Genomic DNA, 12,503 nt, shown 5'->3' with positions numbered 1-12,503 from the left:
GGCCGGGGCGCTCGCTCAGACACCGTTGCCTGGGGCGGCACCCAGAAAGGAGAGGCGCTCGCCCAGAAGTCACTAGAGCGAGGGCAGGCATCTTTGGAGGGATATACCTAGGTTCTAATCCTAGATTTACTCTTTACTTACCCCGTGGTTTTAAGTTAGTGTCTTTACTTCTCTAAGCCTCAGTGCTCTTGTCTGTAAAATGGGGAAACAGTACCTTTCTCATGAGACTGTCGTGAGGACCTTAAAAAAAAATCACATAGCCCAGCTCAAACCCTGACTTTGGAGCCCAGAAGAGCAGCCGAACAGCTAGGGGAGACAGCGTCCTTGGGCAAAGGTGCGTGCAGGGCTGGGAGGACACCCAGGACACATTGTCTGGTCTCTGGTGGTCCAGAACCTCGGAAGAGAGAAGGAAGGAACTGATCTCTCAGGCTGGTGCCCCAGAGGAATGAGGGAAAGCTTCTCTCTTTCTTATACAGTTCTCTAATTGAGACTGGGGCAAACAGGTTGCATTCACAAAGGCGCAAGGGAGCATCGATTTTCCCCTCATTGTTATTTTGAATTTAAGATAAAACAGGGAAGGAGCCTCTTGTGCCCTCGCTGGCAGTGGAGTGGTGTCCATTCTCCTGTGCCCTCAGGATCTCAGCAGACAGATGTGAGAGGGCTTGGCGTGTATCCAGAGGGAGTAGTTTCACCCCACCATTTCCACCACCATCACCCCAGTCCTTTCCACCAATCCAATTTCTAGGAGCCCCTGAAAGGGTTCACAGCTCTGTGTCGTCTTCAAGGTGCTGTTACGTACAATGTATACCCACCCCCGCCCCAGGCAGACTCTTAAAACCTCCCCCCAGGTCACCAGCACAGTGATCTGAACCCCATTTGGCAGCTTTGGAAACTGAGGCAGGGCAAGCCAAGAGACCCACCCATAGCCACCTACCTGGTAAGTGGCACAGCTGAAGACCTCAGTGCCATTTTTTAGTTACTTAATTCGGGGGGTTTTACGCACATCTGGGCACACAGGCAGTCTGTGCTCCTGCCTGAGCACCCACAGCTTCATTTCCTGATACGTCTGCACAGCCAGAGGCTACCTCAAGAGTCAGAGACCTGACTGCGTCTCCAGAAATTGTGAGTTCCCCGCAAAATCCCAGCCATGTAGGAGAGAGCAAGCCCCTAGTAGAGAGATCTGGTAAGGACCCCTGCTTGAGGCCAAGCTTAGCCCATTCCATTGTGTGACCTCTGGCTGATCCCTTAACCTGATAATGGGCTTCAGTTCCATTATCTGTAAAATGAGAACAATAACTTCCACAAGGGCTTGTTCTGAAGATTTTGGGAAAAGGTATGTGACAAGTGTTCTGGAAACAATGGTTTTATGCCAAGATTGGTGATAATAGAAGTCAGAGTTACCCAAAAGGGAAGTCTGAGGCACTGTTTGGGGCCCGTCGTGTTGATGTTTTTTCTAGATCTGTCTGCTGTTTGCTTGTTCTTCCTGCCTCTTCATTTTTCCCAAATGGCCAAAGCCAGCTCCACCCCACCACCTCCTCAACCCTCCCCATGCCCCAAAGGCTCTATCTTCCCTGGGGCAGGACCTCACCAGAAAGAATGAGAGGCTAGGAATTGTGTGGGGGGTAGGCTGCTCTCTGAGGGTCTCCACAGCTGATCCACAGGGAGCTGTCCAAGGTACCACGCCGGCAGTTATCCAAAAACTTTCCCACCCACTGATGGGGGGGTTGCTGATTTCCTAGCACGCAGGGAGACTTGGGGGGTCAGTTCATCCATGTGTTGTGAGCCCACATGGGTCTGGCTGTGCTGCCTTCTTCAGTGTATATTCTGAGGTGTCTTCATGACAAGACTGCTTATGTTGCCTGTCACTCAGGCTCCTGGGTCTGTACATGCCGTGGTGAGCCCTAGAATGTGGTTGAGAGCTGCAGGCAACCATCATGACCCTTAGAACTGGAGCTTTTTCCTATTAGAAACCAGAACGCTCAGAAGTTGAATCTGGCATCATTCCGGGAGCAATTTTCATCTGGCCAGGCATTCTTCCCACCACTGGTCAGGGTGGGTTTACTTAGTTAACAACATGAAGGCTGCAACAATCGTAAACATGACCATTTCCCTCATTCTAATACAGGATAGCATTTGGGCATATCTAATCCAGTAGATGCCAAACATCAGCCCAGTGGACCATCAACGTCAAAATTCACCAAGGAACTGAGCAAAAGCAGAGATGCCAGGTCCCACCCCAGAGCTCCTTAATCAGTATCCCCAGGGGAGACATGCAGTTTCTGTATTCTTAACAAGACTTCTCCATGAGGTTCCAGCGCCCTCAGCTCTTGTCTGGTACCCTTATTTTACAGATGAAGAATCCAAAGCCCAGAGAAGATACATGACTTGCTGAAAGTCACACAGCACAGAATTGACAAAGCTAGGGTAGGACCTCAGTGTCTTGGCTCTTTGCCCAGTGCTTGTTTATGATAACGCCACATTCACTTCAGTGTAAAGAAGCCCCACAGATTCAGTACTGAAAGGAAATGTAATCCCGTCTCTTTCCTGATTGTCATCCTAGGTTGGATAAACTGTTCAAGAAAGACTGAGCATGAGCCCAGCCACCTTGACCTTGTACACTAAGCCCCGAGTCCTCGTCTAATGTTGGGCATTAGCCCCTTTGGTTGATCCATCTGTCCTTTCAAAGAGGAAATTCCTTTTTTTAAAGGGAGCTAGTGGGTATGGCTTCAGGAACCAGGTAATCACAGGAGCTAATAAACCGTGTCTACCTATTACCTACCCATTCCTGATTTCACCAAAGCCATTGATATGGGCTCATTTCAGCAGCCAAGTCAGCCCCCACCCCAGCTTTGCAAGTCCCGCATCCGTTTATGCCGCTTACATGCCCGTTCCTAGGGAAGGAGAATGGTGAGCAAGGTCCTGCAATGCTGGAAAATCGAGTCCACGTGTATCTACCAAATGAAAAGGATCTGTCAACAGAAAATGCCCCTCAGTCCCCAGTGCAAGTGTAGCCGACAGGGTGCAGCGGATGTGGATCTTGGCATAGTTGTGTTTAGCAATGATCAGCCAGAGACGAACAGCAGTTCTGTGTGGTTCTGCGGCAGACGTCAGCACATTTGTCAAATGTGTAATGATGAGTGCTAAATGGCAGACCCAGAGTCCGGCCCCAAGGGCAGGTGCTTGGATTAAGGTGATGCGAGCCCTGCTCTGACAAAGCCTGCAGTCTGGTCGGGTAGTGGGCGCCAGACCAGCCCTATACCAAGCTCGAAGTTTTGACAAGAGAGGTGAAATGTTGCTGCAGTGCTCGAGACGGGTGACTGGAGGTATCAGGGAAGGCTTCACAGAGGAGGTGACCTCAGAACTGGTAGCTGTCTGATGTGTAGCACCCGCTCAGTGGAAGGGTCTCTGATACCAAACTGGGTCAAGTGCAACCAGGTCAAAAGGCAGAGGAAAATCAAATGAGGATGTCATCTGGGAAAGCATCTGATGCCAGGCTCGGGCACTTGTGGATTCTGTGACTTGGGGTGAGTGAGTTAACCTCTCTGAACCTCAGGCCTGTCATCAGTAAATGGAGGTTATAATGACTGCATGGGTTGTTGGAAGGATTCAGGGAGGTGGTGTAAATGCAGTTCTTGACAGGGGACAGAGAGCATCAGAGCTGAGTTAATGATCAAAGAAAAGAAATGCAAAAAAGAGAGACCTTTTAGTTAGCTAGCTGATGTGGGCCCTGCTCTTCCCCTCACTCAGCCCCAGTTTTCTCATCTGTGAAATGAAGGACCTGGAATTCAAGGGCAACTCCATTCGGAAACGTGCAAATACATTCTATCTGGCTGACACACGGTTTGCATTTTGCTTTGGTTTGGTCATTTTTTTCTCCTTTAGGTCACAGATCCCCATCATTAAATACTGTTTATATTACTTGCCTGCTTTGAGATATTTCCGTGTATGAACCCTGGACTAACTTCCTCCCAAGATCTTTTCCACCTTACATTCTGTGCCTCACCCGAGAAAAACATTCTTGTCCATCAGTGGCGTTTGTGACTTCTGCTGACAGTTCCTTAAAAAAGAATGGTTCTGTTAAGATTGAAAGCAGATGGCCTTTGCAGGGGCATAGTCTCCATTTGCAGCCTGGGAAGCGTCTTCTTTCTCCCCGCCTCTCGTTTGTATGTTCATTAGATCACCTCTTCTCAAACGGGATCCCCGGAACACATAAACCTTTTCTTTGGCCACGCAAGATGCTTCTGCATGGGCTAAAGGCACCTGAAAGAAATTCCACAGATTTTCAGGGGTGTTCTAGAAAGTGCTGCTGCTGGGAACTGTGCCCACCAGCATTAATACTCAGGACTCTCTTCTTTATTCCAAGCCCGACAGCTAACTTGCCCCCATGGAGGATTGAAGAGGTGAGTCTTTCTGGGACCCAGCTGCAGGTAGGAATGAGGAAAGGAGCTTGTGAACTCAGACAGCTTGCCTGACTTTAAATAGTGTTGAGCAGCCACTGTTTCTCACTTAAAGGATTTCTTGTTGTGAACAAGGGTTGGGGCAGCAGCTCCTTCATCTGAGAAGCAAACTCTGAGCTCCCAGCTACGGGCCAGAACCTATAGGACAGGTTGGGGCAAAAAGAAGTGGAAGACACTCCCAAGTAATTCCTTAAGTCCAAGAAAGGGATCCACTTGCCAGTAACTGGAATGCAACAGGGCAGGCGATACAAGCAATCCTTCCTATTTGGTCATGAAAATAGCCACGTGGATTTCATTGTGCTATATTTCATTCCAGGAATTTTAAGCATAAAAATGTAACCCACAGGGATAAATCAAAATGGTATTCGATAGCCACTGACATATCTTGGGCAGGTTTTTCTCTTTGATTTCTGAAGCAGTCTCTTTGGAATATTCAATAAGGCAAATGAAAACCAATTATATTCATGTACCAGAATTCAGGTAATGGAAAGAGTCAATAATATGTCCGTGCTAGTTTATTAAGATAAGTCTTAGCTGCAAAGACCTTCATTTGTCATTTCTCTCCTAATATCATGGTCATCACTGAACTGAAATCCCTTGATTTCTCACAGTGTGTGTTCTAAAAGGATGAGACTGATTGAATCTGGAGGCTTGCTATTTTTTTTTTTTTTAACAAATATGCACAACTTTTACTTACAGATAAAGGTTGTTTCCTTAACTGCTGCCTTCAGTGTCCAAGGTTTCTTGGGGGTATCGTCTTCAAGACTTGCCTTCAGAAATTACAATATTTCTTTCAGAATCTCCCTACCAGTGCTACCTCATTGGGCTTTTAAGAGTTCATTTGCTTTTCAGAAATAGCAGGAAGGCATTGGGAGCCACATTTTGTTAAAAGCTGAGGTTCCATTGAATGAAGTCGCGTGATGATTTCGTTAGGAGGGGGCCTCTTTTTAAAAATAATATCATGTAATCATACTGGGTTTCTTGTCCGGGTCTAGACTGGCATCTAAGTCAAGCATCATGCCCTGTGTATTTCACCTTGAAACTGTGATGACAGCACCCAGCCATGAAGCCAAAAATCTTCCCATTCAAGAAATCCCTGACAGCCTGCTTTGGTGCAGTAGATTGACTCTTCTCTCCTGAGCAGTAGCTGTTGGACTTACTACTGCGGTTGCCATTATTTAAAACGTAACCTTAGCGGAATATTTGGTGTAATTTGCAAGTATCTTTAGGTGTAATGATGGTGCTGTGAGTTTTGTCTAGGATATGCATACTTAAGAATTTAGAGCTGATGCATCATGATGTCTGCAAATTATTTTCAAATGGTTCAGTGCAAAGATGATAGAGAGAGATGGGAGATAACTGATACAGATATATGGGTAGGAAGGGAGGTGGATGGGTGGATGAATGGATGGATAGATAGGTAGGTAGGTAGAGTCAAAGAGATGATGGATGAATGGATGGGTGGATCAATAGGTAGATGATAGATACAATAGGCAGGGCAAATATGGCAAATGCTAATAACTGTTGAATATAGTTGGAAAGTTTATAGATGCTATTGCATTATCCTTTTAAATTTTCTGTATTTAAAAATTTCAAAAAGTTGGGTGGCAAGAAAAGCTTTAGTTAGACTTTGTTCTGTATTAAAATTACCTAAGTTTCTTAAGAGAATAATGTTCAGTCTCCCCATCTCCAATCCCCCTCCCCCCACACACCCATTAACACATATGCACACACACATGTACACACACATGCATGCACACACACACACTCATAAGCGCCTCTTTTCCTGGAAGAAAATAATCCTGCAGTTTAGCAGAATGTCACTGTTTTTCCATGGCAGCCTTTCTTTACATTTTTCCCTCAGCATTTTAATTAGAGCTGTGAGTCACTGTGCTTTATGAAGGCTGGTGACAATGTCATTTACGGCTGTTTAGCATCCCAGTCGAGCCCTCTTCCACGGTGCTCATTACATCAGGGGCAGTGAGCAGGCGACAGTTCCCTCTATCAGCCACAGAGCAGGCTCCGGGCCTCTTGAGGAGTTGAGAAATAAGCTTGAGGTTTGCCCATGGAATATCTTCCAAAGTTGCCTTTTCCACCACGGGCTTTACAGCCAGGAAATACCTGAATGTGTGTGCACTCAAAAAGGGTGATTCAAAACTGCAGCTTTGACATCCTTCTCAGTGTCAGCAAGCTTTTCTCCCAGGCACTGGGGTCGAGTTGGCCATGACATCAACTCTTGAATGTATCAGAGGCCTCTGGACTTGAGGTGAGGCGGAGGAGGCAAGATTCTGACCAAGTTGGATTTGAGTCTGTCCACTACCCTTTACCCTGTAACCTTGGGCAAGTTGTTTAATCTCTCTTGAAATGTCCTTTTGCTCTTCTGTTCAGTTCAGTTCAGTTCAGTTCAGTCGCTCAGTCATGTCTGACTCTTTGCGACCCCATGGACTGCAGCACACCAGTCCTACCTGTCCATCACCAACGCTTGGAGCCTACACAGACTCATGTCCATTGAGTTGGTGATGCCATCCAACCATCTCATTCTCTGTCAGCCCCTTCTCCTCCCGCCTTCAATCTTTCCCAGCATCAGGGTCTTTTCAAATGAGTCAGTTCTTTGTATCAGGTGGCCAAAGTATTGGAGTTTCAGCTTCAGCATCAGTCCTTCCAATGAATACTCAGGACTGAAATCCTTTAGGATGGACTGGTTTGATCTCCTTGCAGTCCAAGGGACTCTCAAGAGTCTTCTCCAACACCGCAATTCAAAAGCATCAATTCTTCAGTGCTCAGCTTTCTTTATAGTCCAACTCTCACATCCATACATGACTGCTGGGAAAACCATAGCCTTGACTAGAGGGACCTTTGTTGGCAAAGTAATGTCTCTGCTTTTTAATATGCTGACTAGGTTGGTCATAGCTTTTCTTCCAAGGAGTAAGCGTCTTTTAATTTTATGGCTGCAATCACCATCTGCAGTGATTTTGGAGCCTCTCAAAATAGCCTCAAAAAATAGTCTCTCACTGTTTCCATTGTTTCCCCATCTATTTGCCATAAAGTGATGGGACCAGATGCCATGATCTTAGTTTTCTGAATGTTGAACTTTAAGCCAACTTTTTCATTCTCCTCTTTCACTTTCATCAAGAGGCTGTTTAGTTCTTCACTTTCTGCCATAAGGGTGGTGTCATCCGCATATCTGAGGTTATTGATATTTCTCCTGGCAGTCTTGATTCCAGCTTGTGCTTCATCCAGCCCAGCATTTCTCATGATGTACTCTGCATATAAGTTAAATGAACAGGGTGACAATATAGAACCTTGACGTACTCCTTTCCCGATTTGGAACCAGTCTGTTGTTCCATGTCCAGTTCTAACTGTTGCTTCCTGACCTGCATACACATTTCTCAGGAGGCAGGTCAGGTGGTCTGGTATTCCCATCTCTTTCAGAATTTTCCACAGTTTATTGTGATCCACACAGTCAAAGTCTTTGGCATGGTCAATAAAGCAGAAATAGATATTTTTCTGGAACTCTTGCTTTTTCGATGATCCAACAGATGTTGGCAATTTGATCTCTGGTTCCTCTGCCTTTTCTAAATCCAGCTTGAACATCTGGAAGTTCACGGTTCACGTACTGTTGAAGTCTGGCTTGAAGAATTTTGAGCATTACTTTACTAGCGTGTGAGATGAATGCAATTGTGTGGTAGTTTGGGCACTCTTTGGCACTGCCTTTCTTTGGGGTTGGAATGATAAGTGACATTTTCCAGTCCTGTGGCCACTGTTGAGTTTTCCAAATGTGCTAGCATATTGAGTGCAGCACTTTCACAGCATCATCTTTTAGGATTTCAAATAGACTTAAACTGAATAAAGTAGGGACAACCACTAGACCATTCAGGTATGACCTAAATCAAATTGCTTATGATTATACAGTGGAAGTGACAAGTAGGTTCAAGGGATTAGATCTGATAGAGTGCCTGAAGAACTATGGATGGAGGTTCATGACATTGTACAGGAGGCAGTGGTCAAGACCATCCTCAGGAAAAAGAAATGAGAAAAGGAAAAATGGTTATCTGAGGAGGCCTTACAAATAGCTGAGAAGCAAAAGCCAAGGGAGAAAAGGATAAGTATACCCATTTGAATGCAGAGTTCCAAAGAATAGCAAGGAGAGATAGGAAAGTTTCCCTCAGTGATCAATGCAAAGAAATAAAGGAAACAATAGAAAGGCAAAGACTAGAGATCTCTTCAAGAAAATTGGAGATACCAAGGGAACATTTCATGCAAAGATGGGCACAATAAAGGACAGAAATGGTATGGACCTAACAGAAGCAGAAGGTATTAAGAAGAGGTGGCAAGAATATTCAGAAGAACTATACAAAAAAGATCTTCATGACCCAGAAAACCATGATGGTGTGATCACTCACCTAGAGCCAGACATCCTGGAATGCAAAGTCAAGTGGGCCTTAGGAAGCATCACTATGAGCAAAGCTAGTGGAGGTGATGGAATTCTTCTTCTGTTAACAGGAGGTTGACTCCCCTTCTCTGAGTGCTTGGGACCAGTCAGTGCTTGACTCACACTGTGTGCTTGTATGTTTATTAGAAAGGATGTATATGTCATGTATATGCTCAGTCATGTCCAGCTCTTTGTGACCCCACAGAGCATAGCTCACCAGGCTCCTCTGTCTATGGGATTTTTCCAGCAACAATACTGGAGCGGATTGCCATTTCCTCCTCCAGGGGATCTTCCCTGACCTAGGGATCGAACCCCTGTCTCTTGCATCTTCTGTATTGGGAGGTGGATTCTTTATCACTGTGCCACCTGAGAAGTCCTTAGAAAGGATGAGGATGGTCATTAGGATGCTTCAATTGAGACCTGCTATGCCCTTGACCATAGCATCACTTCTTATATGCCTCATCCCTGAACCAAACGTTCAATGAGGTTGAAGGTTTGTTAGACAGGGTCCAAGCAAGAAACAGAAGGCACCTGTGGCTGTGAGGCTTTATTCCCAGATAATTTAATGAAGGAATTACTTAAGAACATGGTTTTAGGCACCAACAAGGGAGGGTGAATTGTCCAGGGGCTAGCAGCAAGGGGAGTGAGGATCACCTGAGGCCTAAAGTAGCTGCAGGAAGCCCAGTGTGGCTGAAGCCCTTCGGACCGTGGGCTGGGCTGGCAGAGTCAGGGAAGGGGGGATGGTAGACATCTTCAGACCACAGCACTGAGACGGAAGAACGCAGCCTCACTCTCCTCCGTCTGTCTCATCTTCCTTGTGTGTCCCCTTTGGAGGCCTCCAGTCAAAAGCCAGAGGACAAGGCGCCTATTGATACCCAGAGAGCTCCACCTCCTCCCAGGACACAGAAAAGTTTGGAGAAGGTTGGAGAACAGATCTGGGAACAAAGGACAGAGAACAACCAGCACAGACAAGACAAAGAGGATGACTCTGCTGGTAATGGTCAGTACAACCAAGCTCAGTTCATCAGCTCTGAACAGAGAGACGTTTCCCTGATCTGGGATGTGCTGGAGTGTCCCCAGTTTCTTGTAGGATCCCCATAAAAGCCTCAGAATGAATCAGGCGTTTGCTTTCATTTCAAATATTGGAGTACATCTCTAGGTGCTTTGAGGAATTGGGACTGGGCACTAGAAAATCAAATGAAGAGTGCTGGGGCATTGAGACTTAACCGGAAAATTGTAAGGTGGAGTCCTCAGTAAGGCATTCGGTCTGTTGAAGAGACTTGTTGAATAAGCTGCTGAAATAGGTTCAGTATTCAGTCAACAGGTAACTGGTTTATTATCTGTTGAACTTCATTTGCGTTCTGAGCACATGTCTGGGGAGTAGGCAGCCGTGTCATTCCAGCCAGGTGTGTACTTCGTGAAAATAGGAGAAGTTCATGAATGCCAAGCAAGGCACTCTAGTGGTGGTATCCCAAGGTCCCTGAGATATATTTTTTTTGTACCTTCAAGAACTGTAGTAGATTAAACATGGAGGAACTTTCTTGGTGAAAGCAATGTCATGTTGTTGGCAGAATTCCTGTGAGGGAGCTGGGGAGTCTTATGTTACTCCTGCAAAGATACTAACACCGGCCAACATTTTTCACACATTTTCTGAGAACCAGGTACTATGTTAAGCGCTGGGGTCTCATAAGCACAGATTTTCCAAATATGATGTTTATTCCACCAGTCGTGCCCATTTTGATTGAGATAAAATTTACATAACATGAACTTCATCATTTTAAAATATACAGTTAGTAGCACTTAGTACATTCACAATATTTTACAATCATCACCACTGTCTAGTTCCAAAACATTTCATCATCCCAGTAGGAAACCCCATACCCTTGGGTTATGAATACAAGTGTTCAAACAGAAGGTTGAACACAAATGTTCAAAGCAGCATTGTTCCCAGCAGTCAAAAGGTGGAAACTACCCACATGTCCATCAATGGATGAATGGATAAGCAAAATGTGGTCTATGCATTCAGTGGAATTCAACTGTAAGAGATGGAGTGAAGTACTAATACCTGCTACAGCGTGCATGGACCTTGAAAACATCATGGGAAGTAAAAGAAGCCAGCCACAAAAGGCCACCATTTGTAGGATTCCATTTATAAGAAATGCCTGGAACAGGCAAATCCGTAGAGACAAAAAGCAAACTAGTGTTTGCCAGGCACTACAGGGAGAGGACGAAAGACAGAGACCGATTCAACTGGTCCCCACGTTTTCAAACTTTTTATTATGAAGTAATTTTAGGCTTACAGAAAAGTTGTGAAATAGTAGAATGATTTTCTTTATTATCCCTTATCCAGCATCCCCTAATGTTATCATCATTCACAGCCACAATACAATTATCAAAAGCAGGAAACTGACAATGAAGCAAGATTATTAACTAAACAACAGAGCTTCTCTAAATTTCACCACTTTTCCCACTGATAACCTTTTCCTGTTCCAGGGCCCAGGATCCCACAGTGCTTTTAATGCATGATCTCTCTTTTCTCTGATCTGTGAGTTTGTGAATCTCTCCTTGCCTCTCATGCATTTGAGACTTCTAAAGATGAATGGTCAGTTACTTTCTGTGTTGTTATGTTAGTCACTCTGTCCTGTCTGACTCTTTGTAAGTCATGAACTATATACCCATCAGGCTCCTCTGTCCATGGAATTCTCCAGGTAGGAATACTGGAGTGGGTTGCCAGTCCCTTCTCCAAGGGAATCTTCCTCATCCAGGGATTGAACCGTGGTCTCCTGCATTGCAGACAGATTCTTTACCACCTGAGCCATGAGGGAAACCCCAGTTACTTTCTAGAACTCCCTAAATTGGGTTTTGTTCAATGTTTTCTCATGATTGGAGCAAAGCGGTATCCATTTTTCAAATTCACTCATTCAATATTTGTTTTGTTAATAGAAAAATGTAGCTGGCACCTCCGTACCATAATTTCATGAATGTTCTTCCTTTGGATGAGGCCATGGTATGTTTTTAAGGGAAAAAATGAGTCGACATTAAGGGAAACTAATAAATAATTGCATAGTACACAGGACAGGTATGGCACAAAGCTATGAAGGTGGCAAGACCAGTCAGGGAAACATGATATGATTTCACAGAATCGTCACAAGAGCCCTGCAAAGTAGATACTGTCAATATATGCTATTTTCCAGATGAAGAAATAGAGGCACAGAGATGCTAAATGTCATGCCCAAAACCACATTCAGTCATTAGCAGGGTCAGGATTTGAAAGCAGAATCTAAAATCTTAACCATGATCTTCTCCCATAAGCCTTCCTTCCCACCTCTGTGATAAATGTGTAGATACTGATCCCAGTGACATCAATCTCTCTCTCTTTTTTTTTTTCCTGTGATTTTATTTCAGGGGTAAATTTGCAGAACTCTGTCCAGTAAGGCTGAATCAGGTGGGAATGTGTCCCTCAGTGCCAAGGAAGGGATGTCTTTGAGGGGCACTGGCATAACAGGAGATAAACTCCCAGCCAGCTCAGGGAACCCAGCTGGAGTCACCAAGGAAAACATATAGAATCTGGGACTGTGTGTTCCCTCCCAATAGAGGAAGGAGACTGGTTTCCC

At 45.1% G+C, this 12,503-nt stretch overlaps 1 protein-coding gene across 5 annotated transcripts in view; it reads left to right on the top strand.

Moving 5' to 3' along the window:
- Positions 1-12,503, top strand: part of NOS1 (nitric oxide synthase 1) — a 197,232-nt gene that overhangs the window by 69,146 nt on the left and 115,583 nt on the right. The window lies entirely within an intron of this gene.

The sequence above is a fragment of the Cervus canadensis genome, chromosome 1 (genome assembly GCF_019320065.1).
Source record: "Cervus canadensis isolate Bull #8, Minnesota chromosome 1, ASM1932006v1, whole genome shotgun sequence".
Lineage (NCBI taxonomy): Eukaryota > Metazoa > Chordata > Mammalia > Artiodactyla > Cervidae > Cervus > Cervus canadensis.
The sequence above is the reverse complement of the archived record's forward strand: the minus strand, read 5'-3'. Positions and strand labels throughout refer to the sequence as shown.